Genomic DNA, 11,673 nt, shown 5'->3' with positions numbered 1-11,673 from the left:
CTTGATGACCGAGGTTGTCATTAAAAGTAGTATTATGCTATAACACTGAGAAGCTCTCAGGCCCTTCAGAGGTATGCAGAACTGTTTGTCCCTATTCGAAATGGCTGCAGATTTCTGTGTGCGTGTGTATTTTTTAAAAATTCTTGTTTTGTTTTTTAGCTTTTCTGGGTCCTCCCTTGCTGCTGGACTGTCAGTCACACTGGCATCAGTGAGACTGACTGTGCCATTTCCACTACCTGCTCCTAATTTGCTGCTTCTCATCTGAAATGAGCTTGGAAATCAAATACTCAAGCTCACTGTGGCTGTTGTCATGATTATTATTGTTAAAGATGTGTGCAAATTGAGAGCAAAGGTCTCTGTGTGAAGGCTTGCCAGGGTCTCCATGGCTAAAGTGTGCAAGAGACACACACATATGTTGTGAACTCCTAGTTCAGATGCTCTGAAGCCTTTTAAATTTAATTCCTTTTCTTAACTTTTCTGGTCTGAAAATAAAACTTTCTGGAAATGCATTTTTCAGATAAATTAGGAATTTAGTCATATATTCCACAAGTAACCACTGAGTGTTTACAAAGTGCAACATACATGCTAGGTGCTGAAGGACAGCCATCTATATATTTATGATGAACTTTATATGAAATGAACTTTATAATGGGAGCAGATATAAGATACCCACATATACACACAAATAAGCTTACAATGTACACTATAGTAAGAATCATAACAAAAATACAAATAAAGTGTGTATAGGGACCAAAAAACTATTTCCTGCTGGAAAATCCAGAAGGACTTCATGGTAGAGGTAGTAGTTTTGACTGGGACTTGAAGGATGGGGGTCATATTCCAACCAGCAAGAAGTTAGGGAAGTAAGCAGAAACAAAAACACCACAAAGGCCAGATGCTGGGATGGGCAGGGTGTATTTAGGGAACAATTAGTACATTTGGCTGTAGTTTATCTAGGGAGTAGGAGGAGATCATATTATAACATTATATTGGGGTCAGAGTATGGGTGGGCCTTGAATATCAGGCTAAAGAATTTGGACTTTATTTATTAGGTGATGGGGAGGAACTGAGGGTTTTTGAGTTGGGGGGTGACATGCTTAGAGCTGGGCTTTAGAAATCTTGGTAATGTTGGAATTTAGGAGTTAAAGGGAAACCAGGCTGGCAACAATTCCACGGGTACAGGTGGGAGGCAATGTGGGCCTGAACTAGGATCTGGGCAGTGGGAATAGCAGAGAAGGAATGACTGTCAGAGATGCTGCAGAGGTAGAGTAAGAGGACTTGGCAGCTTAATTGTTGTCAGGAGCAAAGGAGAAGGACATGTTGGGTATAACTCCAAGTGATGTTCTTTCCAGAACTCAAGAAGGCCAAAAGAACAGGTTAAAAAAAATGGTGATGAGCTTGACATGCTGAGGTGTGAGAGTGAATTGTTGACAACTCTGCTGCAAAAAGCATGAATGCGAAACTGCCCTGAAAAACAATACAGGGATAACAAATACTCACAAAATGAGTGTTTATGTGGACTTAGCTGACAAAAAGGAGTTAAATGGTCTACATCTTATTTTTAGTCCCTTCTTCACACGACCATATTAAATACTGTTCAATCTTATTTTCAAATAGATTTCATGTACACCTTAAAAAAAAACAACTCCCACTGGTTTTCTCTTGTCTTATCAAGATTATTCTTACTGCTGAGGCATTGATGCTATGCAAAGTTTGAGAATTATTGGGGTTGCTCATGAATTAGTAGCAGCTCTTATCTGAAATAAGACAGCCAGTAAGAAAACAGTGAGAAAACTTTCTCCGAACAGAAGATGGAACTTGACTTCAACCATCAGAAACAAAAGTGTTTTCATATTAGCAGGCAGCCCCCCAACAGAATAAGAACAAATAGGGAAGCTAGGATACTAACTTGGATTTTATAGAATGGAAGAGAATTTTGATATGTAAACAAGAGGGAAAAGTGCGTTCTAGGCAAAGGGAACTGTGTATATAAACCTGGCACGAAAGAATGATACGGTATGGTCAGGGGATGGCAAGAAGCCATTTGACTGGAACACGTGTAGAGAGTATATGGGTGAGAGGCCACACAATCAGGGAACTAGATAGAGTTGTAGCCTGAGAGACCGGTCATGTGCAACACTAAATAAAGTTTGCATTTTATTAGCAGTGGGAGATGCACTGGGTAGGCAGAACAATCAGATATATTCAGGTCAACTGTGGCGGATCTATGGAGGATGACTTGAGAATTGAGGAAAAGAGGCAGAGATGAGGATGCTACTGAGGTACTGCTGAAAGCAACTGAGAATCCAAGTAAATGAGGTTACGAACTAAGCTAGTGCATAGCCTGTAACAGATACTCAGTGTGTGCTACTTGACAGGCTGTTCAGGTTGACAATAACTTATGGCCCAACAGAACTGGATGAGCCTTCTCTTGGATTAAAGTCAGCTTTAGCAGTAGGTTGCTGGGCTAGATGCCCTGAAGGGTGAAGGGTACTAGAAGGTTAATGCTATAGCCAGAAGTCAAGATTTATCTTTGGCTTGGGGCACATGTTAATACAAGAAGACACAGGGAAGCAAAATATCACCAGATTCTGGTGGATCTTCTTCCATGTAGCATACAGAGCACCCTGAGGCATTATCATTCTGGACAGGAACATGTCAAGTCCAACGTAGCTTCTAAAAAGTTCAATGGGAGACTGCACTAGATCTCCACTGAAGATACTCTATTTCTTTTTAAATACAGCAAATATGTACCACTCTACAGGACTGCTCTGTCCATCATGGTAGGCACTAGGCATGTGTGGTTATTAAGCATTTGAAATGTAACTAGTTCAAATTCAGATTTTCTGGTAGTATAAAATACACACCAGATTTCAAGGACTCAGTGTGAGAAAAATAATGTAAAATATCTCATGAATACTTTTTGTATTGGTTATATGTTGATAATATTTTAGATTTATTAGATTAAATAAAATGTATTAAAATACATTTACCTTTTGAAATAAGGCTACTAGAAAATTTTAAATAGTTTTATGTAGCTAATATTATCTATCATTCTGCTGAACAAAACTACTATAGAAAGTTCAGTGTTATTTTCTATTGCAAAAATAAAATAGTTCTATCTCCTCTGATTTTTCTGAACTTTTCCCATGTAGGGAAGCTGTCAACATGTGCACTAGGATGAAATTCAAAATGTATAAAACAAGTTAATGCTTTCTTGTCTACTGTCCAGAATTGTTTATCTGCCTTTCAATCTTTCCATGGAGATTAGTGCACCTGTAGCCTGTTTTAATGGTCATGGTGTTCTGTGCAGTTTACATATTAGAAAAATTATTTAAATAAAAATTTGAAAGGGTTCATTATTTGGGGTCATTAAAAGGCAAGAAAGACAAGGAGGGGAAGAGGTCCCATATTAATAAGTTTCATATCAGGGCAAGTTGCAGTCTGACATGTTTCAATAGACTGAACCTTTCTAAAGAGGAAGTTATTGCAAAATATTCCTCTCTTGCAAAGAGGTTGGAGCCAATATCTCTATTAGAACATTAAACAACAATTGCAAATTCTCAAACCAGAGTTCTTGAGAGGTCATTTTGCTTTCACATTGGTGAACAGCAAGTAACTATTCAGAAAGGGCATTCCTGGATTCAACTGCAGGGCTTTCAGTTCTTTTTTTTTTCCCTTGTGGGCTAGTGGAAATTGTAACATTTGATCATAATACTGAAATTTTAGCTTAATTTTCCCTAAGTTTGCTGAACCTTCCTGCTTCACACCAACAACTCCCTATGATTCTATAAATTTGGTGTGTGTTAGCATTTAACAGAATGTGAAATAACCTCAAGGATTCTCCACCAAATGGAACTGATTATACAATGAAAATAACTTAAGGAAGGATCTGAGACATCATATAAAGTATTTTACCATGTTTTGCAAGGCTCTTTGCATTTAGGAAGCAAGTAAGTTTGTTTTTAAATTAAAGTGGCCTCTTTTTCTAAAAAAGCAAAACCTTATTCACTGTCTTTGAAGTATAAGTGAAATTTTGTTTTTCAAAAGTTAAATGATAATTATGAAATCCAAAGGGCAGAATTAGAATCTGAGGCGTGTCTGCCATACGGAGGGTCTGCTGTGCTTCAAAGCAGTTGGGAGTGGTGTTAACTATGTACATAGTCAGTCTGATGGTACTTGGTAGACAGTGAACCTTTTGGACAGAACAGACAGTTCTTAAATATCTGTCATGGGCATTATATAGCAGAGCAAGATGGAACTGAAAGATTCTTATAAGACTTTAATATTGATACAATGAAAATGACTTCATCTGTGCAATTAGTGTACAAGCTGTTTTCACTCAGCTAATAGCTCCAGAAGGAGAAATTTATTTTGACTTTGATTTGTCCTGTTTTTCCTGTGTACTGAATGTTGCAACCTTATGCCGACTAAAATCTCTTGGCCTAATAATTACAGCCAGCATTGAAAAAAATCTTCCCTCAAATTACTACTGCAAATAAAATTAGGGAAAAATAAATTAAACTCAGCTCTCCCATGTTACCTCCCCTTCTTCACCTCACAAGTTCTGTGGTCAAAATGTTTCAGCACATCTTCATCTATAAAATCAAACTATATTTCTATTTAATAAATTAATTTTACAGAGTTTTGTTTTGCTACCACTTTCATTGCTTTACTGCCCTGTTTGGGTAGTATATTCCATACATTTAAAAATAACTAAATTCTTTTACTTAAAGTAAAGAAACTCTAAGAGATCACTTTTTTTCCCATTCAGTTTCAACAGTCTAAAGGGAGAAGTTTGAAGAGAGGCATGCACTTCTAGAGATGTATGGCTATTATGAGGCCAGTGTATATGAGAAATGCTTTGTGACTTGATAGCTCACACAGAAGAAAATTTTCAAATATTAACATATTATGTCCCAGAAAAATCAGAAAATGTATTTGTGGCTTAACTTTGACTCAACAGTGAGCCTAAATAAACAGTCTCATTGCTCTTTACATCAAAATCTGAAAAGAAATATTCAAAACCCTTTCAAACTTACCATTCTTCCAGGCCTCATCTAATTTGCTAGCGATAAACCCTAGGAGTCTGGGGACTGTCAGCAAAGTGGCGTAAGTGGTGCCAATTTCTTTTAGGACTTAACACATCCAGATTTATTATTTCAGAGTGAAAAATGGATGTAGAATAAGGGCAGTAAGTTGGGAAATGCTCCCTTTAAAAGTAGTAACAATAAGTCACATGCTGTGGCTTATCAGGTGGCATTCTTACTCTACACCATATTCCACTTTAATTTGGGGAGAATATATTACCAAAAAATTATTTTCACTTAAAAAGGTGTTTCCATTTAATTCCACATCTGATTTATAAAAAAATGGAAAAAAAGATTTTTTTTTCTCATAGTGCTTGAATGATATATGTAGTTCCACTCTTGTCATGTCATTCTACTTTTCAAAAGGGCAAACATGATAGTAGGGATAACAGAAGAACAGCTGTAGAAATGATGGAAGAAGCCCAAATGCCCATTCCACTATGTGCTAATACAGTTATTAGCTTTGGACTGAACTTACTTTATCCTAAATCAGATCCTCTAATTTAGGAGATTATTTCACTCAAGGCTTTTTTTTTTTTTTTTTTAGCACTTAGCCTGGTAGCCTGGAAGTAACAGAGTCACTGTGCCAATACTAGCCATTTCTTGGTACTTTCCAGTCTGTAGGCCATAAATTAGAGCTAGACCAGAGCCAGGCTAAATTATTCTGGCAGATGAGGCATATGAAGCATTTCCTCTGAGGAAAATTCAGGTTACTGGATTAGATCACCATTTGATGGGAATACAACTGATTAGAAATTCCACTCAAAGAGTAATCAGTAGATTAAGTTAACCAGAGGCACCTACATTTTATGTAGGTCCTTTCTTAGGATCTTTTATTTTTTTCCTAAACATTTTGGAAATGATATGGATGAATGTTAACCATATCAAGTTGAGTATAGAAAAAGTATTTCAGAGGAGAGAACTGATAATGTTCTTGGCATATTAGAAAAATGGTTAGAATTAAAAGGGAAAAGCTCACTGAGGACAATGTTGGGAACAAACAGGAAAAAAAATTCATTCATTTAAAAAATTTCTTGAATGCCTATTATGTGCCAGGTTTTGCTCTAGGTGCTAGCTGAATTTCCAGGAACTCATGTTCTAGTTTAAGGGTTTTCAACAAGGGACTAATTTCCAAAATATACAAACAGCTCATACAGCTTAATATCAAAAAAATAAAAAACCCAAGCAAAAAATGTGTAAATAGACATTTCTCCAAATAAGACACACAGACAGCCAAAAGGCACATGAAAAGATGCTCAGTATTGCTAATTATTAGAGAAATGCAAATCAAAACTACAGTGAGGTATCACCTCACACCAGTCAGAACGGCCACCATTAAAAAGTCTACAAATAATAAATGCTGGAGAGGGTGTGGAGAAAAAGGAACCCTCCTACACTGTAAGTGGGAATGTAAATTGGTGCAATCACTATGTAGGACAGTATGGAGGTTCCTTTAAAAACTAAAAATAGACTCACCATATGACCCAGCAATCCCACCCCTGGGTATAAACCCAGAGAAAATTATAATTTGAAAAGACACATGCACCCCAATGTTCTTAGCAGTACTATTCACAATAGCCAAGATATAGAAGTAACCTAAGTGTCTATCAATAGATGGACACTTTATCCAGATGACTGGATAAAAATGTGATTGATATATATATAGAGATATACAATGGAATATTACTCATCCATAAAAAAGAATGAAATAATGCCATTTGCAGCAACATGGATACACCTAAGGATGATCATATTGAATGAAGTAAATCAGACAAATATCATGTGATATCACTTATATGTAGAATCTAAAAAAAAGTTATAAATTCTATTTACAAGCCAAAAACAGACTCACAGACATAGAAAATAAACTGGTTACCAAAGGGGAAAGGGCGGGGAGGGATAAATTAGGGGCTGGGAATTAACAGACACACATTACTATATATAAAATGGATAAACAACAAGGACTTACTGTATAGCACAGGGAATTGTATTCAATTTCTTTTAATACCATATGATGGAAAGAATCTAAAAAGAAAAAAATATATATGTATAACTGAATTGGTTTGCTGTACATTTGAAACTAACATTGTAAATAAACTACACTTCATAATTAAAAAAAAATTTTAAGGGTCTAAGGTTGATGCACTAAACTTCCACTTATGGTCATGGTAGAATAACAGGGACCACATGTACCCTTCCCTCCTTAAACAACTGAAAAATTGGTCAAAATTTATGGAAGAAAGGGGGAAAAAAGCCCAAGACAAACCCGCTGAATGCTTCAGCTTACTGCATGGGGAGTTCCCAGACCACTGCACAGGGAAGGGGACCTAAGCAGTTTTGATGATCTTCCTAAGTTGAGGGACAGATTTCAGAGTTCAGGAATACCAAGGCAGCTAGACTTCATGGGGCACAGTTCTGGAGCGAAGAAAGCTGCAAGGAGAGAGTGCTCCAGGTATCCACATAGGGTCCCCCTGAGTCTTTAGTTGAATAATAATTGGTACATGGATTTGAGGAAACTACCAAGACTGGAGAAGAAACTACTGGAAAAGAGTCAGTAGATCAATCCTTGGAGCATGCACAGGACTGGTAATAGTTTATATTTCCACTAATTAGAATAGAAAGACTTCTAAACACATAAGGAACTGAAGGAGACTTCAAAAGCATACTGCCTCAACAGAAAGGTCAGATTGGCCCTAAAGGCTGTTCTGCACCCACCAAATAAAGCTTAAGAGCAAGACTTGAAAACATCAAACTGTTTCCAAGTAATTTAACTGCATCCTATTGCAAAGTCCAAAAGTATTTAAAGGATTACAAACATATCCAGTAACCCCCAAAAGTTTAATTTACAATGTCTGACATTAAATTAAAAATTACCAGGTATGCAAAGAAGCAGGAATATACGCTCTAATATGAGAAGAAATCAATAGAAACAGACTCAGAAATGACACAGATGATGGGATTACTTGACAAAGACATTAAAACAGTTACTATAAATATATCCCATATGTTCAAGGAGTTACAGGAAAGCATGAGTATGACAAGGAGAGAAATGGAAGATACCTAAAAAGACCCAAGTCAAACTTCTACAGTTGAAAAGTGAACTGGATGGGGCACAGATTAACAGCAGATTAGACATGGTAAGAAGAAAAGATCAATGAACTTGAAGACTGCAGTAGAAACTACCCAAAATGAAGCACAAAGACTGTAAGACTGGAGACCATGAATAGACCATCAGTGAACAGTGGGACAATAGCAGCCTAACATTTGTACTTAAGAGATCCAGAAGGTAAGGAATGGCAAGCGAAGACAGACAAAATATTTAAAAGAAACAATGGCTGAGGTGGGGACGGTGTAGCTCAGTGGTAGAGTGCATGCTTAGCATGCACGAGGTCCTGGGTTCAACCCCAAGTACCTCCTCTAAAAGTAAATAAACAAATAAACCTAATTACCTCCCCTCACCAAAACAGAACAAACAAAAAAGAAACAATGGCTGAAAATTTCCATGTTTGATAAATTTGAAGTATGGCTTGAAAAAGATCCAGGGGCGCTCTCTCTCTTTTTTCTTTAAATCATCATCATTACAAAATACCACCTCAGTAGTCCATGTAGAACGCTTCTCCATCTTCTCCACCTAACACACACTTTAAGACCCAGCTCAAATTCCATTCTCCAAAAAAAAATTCTCAGTCTTACGCAAGTGGTTTCTTCCTCTCCTGACGCTGATCCCTTTTTGACTGTCAGTTGTTTGACAATTAATCGTGCAATGACTGACAGGAGTTTTTGCAGAGTTGTTTCTATTCATAGCCTTTTAATTTTATTCAGCTATTTACATGTTTATGTCTTTCTTCCATTCAAGCTCTAGATTCTCTCTCTTACCCCTTCAGAACATAGTTCCTCCAATTCTCTTTTCCTCTTCAGGTATCTACTATCCCTAAAAAAAATAAAAGGCTTGATGTCTAAAAACCTTCCCATGTCCCTTCTGCCCTACTTGACTCCTAGCTGTTGTTTTATCATTTCCTCTTCTCAACCAAGGATCTGAAAAGAGTCTTCTATTTTTCTCACATTCCATTTACACCTCAACCCACTGCTTTATGGCTTCATCCTCATCATTCCTCTAAAATTGTTCTCATCAAGGTTACCAAGTTACCTATTTACTACCAAATCCAATAGGTTCTTTTAGCTTTAATCTTTGTTTATTTAACAAAATATTATGTATCTGTGTACCTGCAGCTGGAAATAAGATGGTAAGAAGTACAGATGCCCTCCCACAGCTCAAGTCTGTCAGGAAAGTCAAACAATGAAGTAAAGGGGTGTGGTAAGTGCTACCTGGCATTTGTTGATGGTGGCTGTTCCCTCTCACTTGAACAGCTCTTTGATATTGACTTCTGTGATGCCATCCTTCCTGGGTCCTCTTCTCCTAGTTCTGACTAGGTCTTTATAGCCTTTGTACTGGGCTGCTCTTCCTCCACCTGTCCCATGAGTTAGGTGTTTTCCCTCTGGTTCCTTCCTTGGCCTTCTTCCAACTCTACATCTCAGCTTTCCTTCATGATCACATCCATATCCTGGTTTCATCTATCCACTATAGGCTGATAGTACCAAAACTATATCTTCAGCCAAGATTTTTCTCCTAGGTACCAGACTTGCTCTATCTCCTGGACAGCTTCACTTGGATGTCCACAAGTGGTCCAAAATAAGTCTCAAAGGGAATTATTATTTACTCTAAATTTATTTTCTTTTGCACTCCTTAATTTAGTAAATGGTAACTAGTCATCATGATCTTAAACCTTGGCATCATCCTTGATTTCTCTGTCCTTTAAATCTCGTATCTAGTTGGTCACCAAGTCATACTGATTTACTTTTAGGCATTTCTCAAATGGGTCTTCTCTCTCTCCCTGTAGCTAGTGCCTTAATTCAACCATCGTATTATTTATCTTTTGGATCAATTAGTCATACCTCCCTGCTTCTAGTCTTGGTTTCTTTCAGTGAGGTCCATGCAGCAAAAAGTGACCTTTCTAAAGTAGAATTCAATTTTGCCACTTGTTGACAAGCCTCTGTGACCAACAAAAATGGATAATCTGCTCATATATGACATCAAGTGATTAATGGGAGCTGGCTGTCATGAGCTAGGTGTTATTAGGCTCACCAAATTGTAAGGTCAGGTAATAGTAACAATCCATTATTTGATGGCAATGATATATTTGGGATCAAGTCTGAGCAAGTTCAGAGGGCACATGTAAATTACATGGACAAGTAGCCTAGATTTACATATTATTTACCTGTCTTGCACTGATGCGTCTCTTTCAAGCTACTCCTGTGATCTACAGGGCAGCCTCTATGGTCAGTTGTATCAGTGTTTATTTTTATAATAATGCTATGTAATAAAGCAAAAAAAAATCTTTATGAGACTCTACAATGAGCATTTATTATTCAGGCCAGCTGGGAATTGGCTAGGCAGGTTTTCTGATATTGGCTAGGTTTGCTCACATCTTGAAATTGACTGCTATGTGACTAAAACAACTTAGCTCTGCTCCACACACCTCATTCTCCATCAGACTATCTCAGTCATGTTCTTAAGTCAGTAGGGAAGGTACAAGAGGAGGCAAGACCAATCATCCAAGTATTTTTTAAGCCTCTGCTTGGACTACATTTACTAACATTCTATTGACCCAAAGGAAAAATCAAATGGCTAAGTTCAGAGGCCAAAGGTGAGGCAGAATGCTCCACCCAGAGTGGAAAGGCAAGGCAAAATTTTATGGCAAAGGGCATGGAAACAGGGAGAAGTGAAGGAATAAGGTTATTTCTGCCATATTAACATACCAGATGACAGAGGAGGAAAAAGTGGGCCTTGTTCATAGATGGGCCAGCTTGATACGTTGCTATGAGCCAAAAATGGCTTGCTTCCACATTACAGCCTCTCATAGATGGCCATAAGGGTTAGTGTTGAGGTAAAAATCTTCCTGATGGACAGAGCTTCAAACAGTGCACTCGGTCATCCCTGCTGATGGAGAAAGATGTGGCCTGAGTTAAGAATAAACAGTGTTTTGGTTATGGAGAAGTGTGTAGATATTTGTATCATGGAATGTCAATAAGAAAGCACTCACCTGAGGAGGCAAAGTAGACAGGATGATTCCTTCAGATTTCAGCCAGCCTTGCTCTTGACCAACCAGGCTTACACAACAAACCCCTAAGTGAAGAATCACGGTGGCAGAGATGGAGGCTATGCATGGGCCCAACAGCTTGGGCTTTCTGAGGCTGATCTAGTTAGGCCACTGTTGAATATATGATCTGTCAGCAGTAGAGACCAGTGAGTTTATAACACCCCTTCAAGAGATAAATTAGCCACTTAGTAGCAAGTTGTTTGCATTAATTTCCTTCAACCTTGAAGGAGGAAGCAATTCTTTCCTAATGCAATTAATTTCTACTCTTAATATGGGCTTGCCTTCCCTTCCAGCAGTACCTCTGACATCATTACTAATTGACAGTCTACAGAATACCTATTACAGCATAGTATCCTGCATTACATTACCTCAGATCAAGAAACCATTTTGTAGTAAATGAAGAGCAACATGAATGATGGGATACA

The sequence above is a fragment of the Vicugna pacos genome, chromosome 12 (assembly GCF_048564905.1).
Source record: "Vicugna pacos chromosome 12, VicPac4, whole genome shotgun sequence".
In the NCBI taxonomy this organism is placed as follows: Eukaryota; Metazoa; Chordata; class Mammalia; order Artiodactyla; family Camelidae; genus Vicugna; species Vicugna pacos.
The sequence above is the reverse complement of the archived record's forward strand: the minus strand, read 5'-3'. Positions refer to the sequence as shown.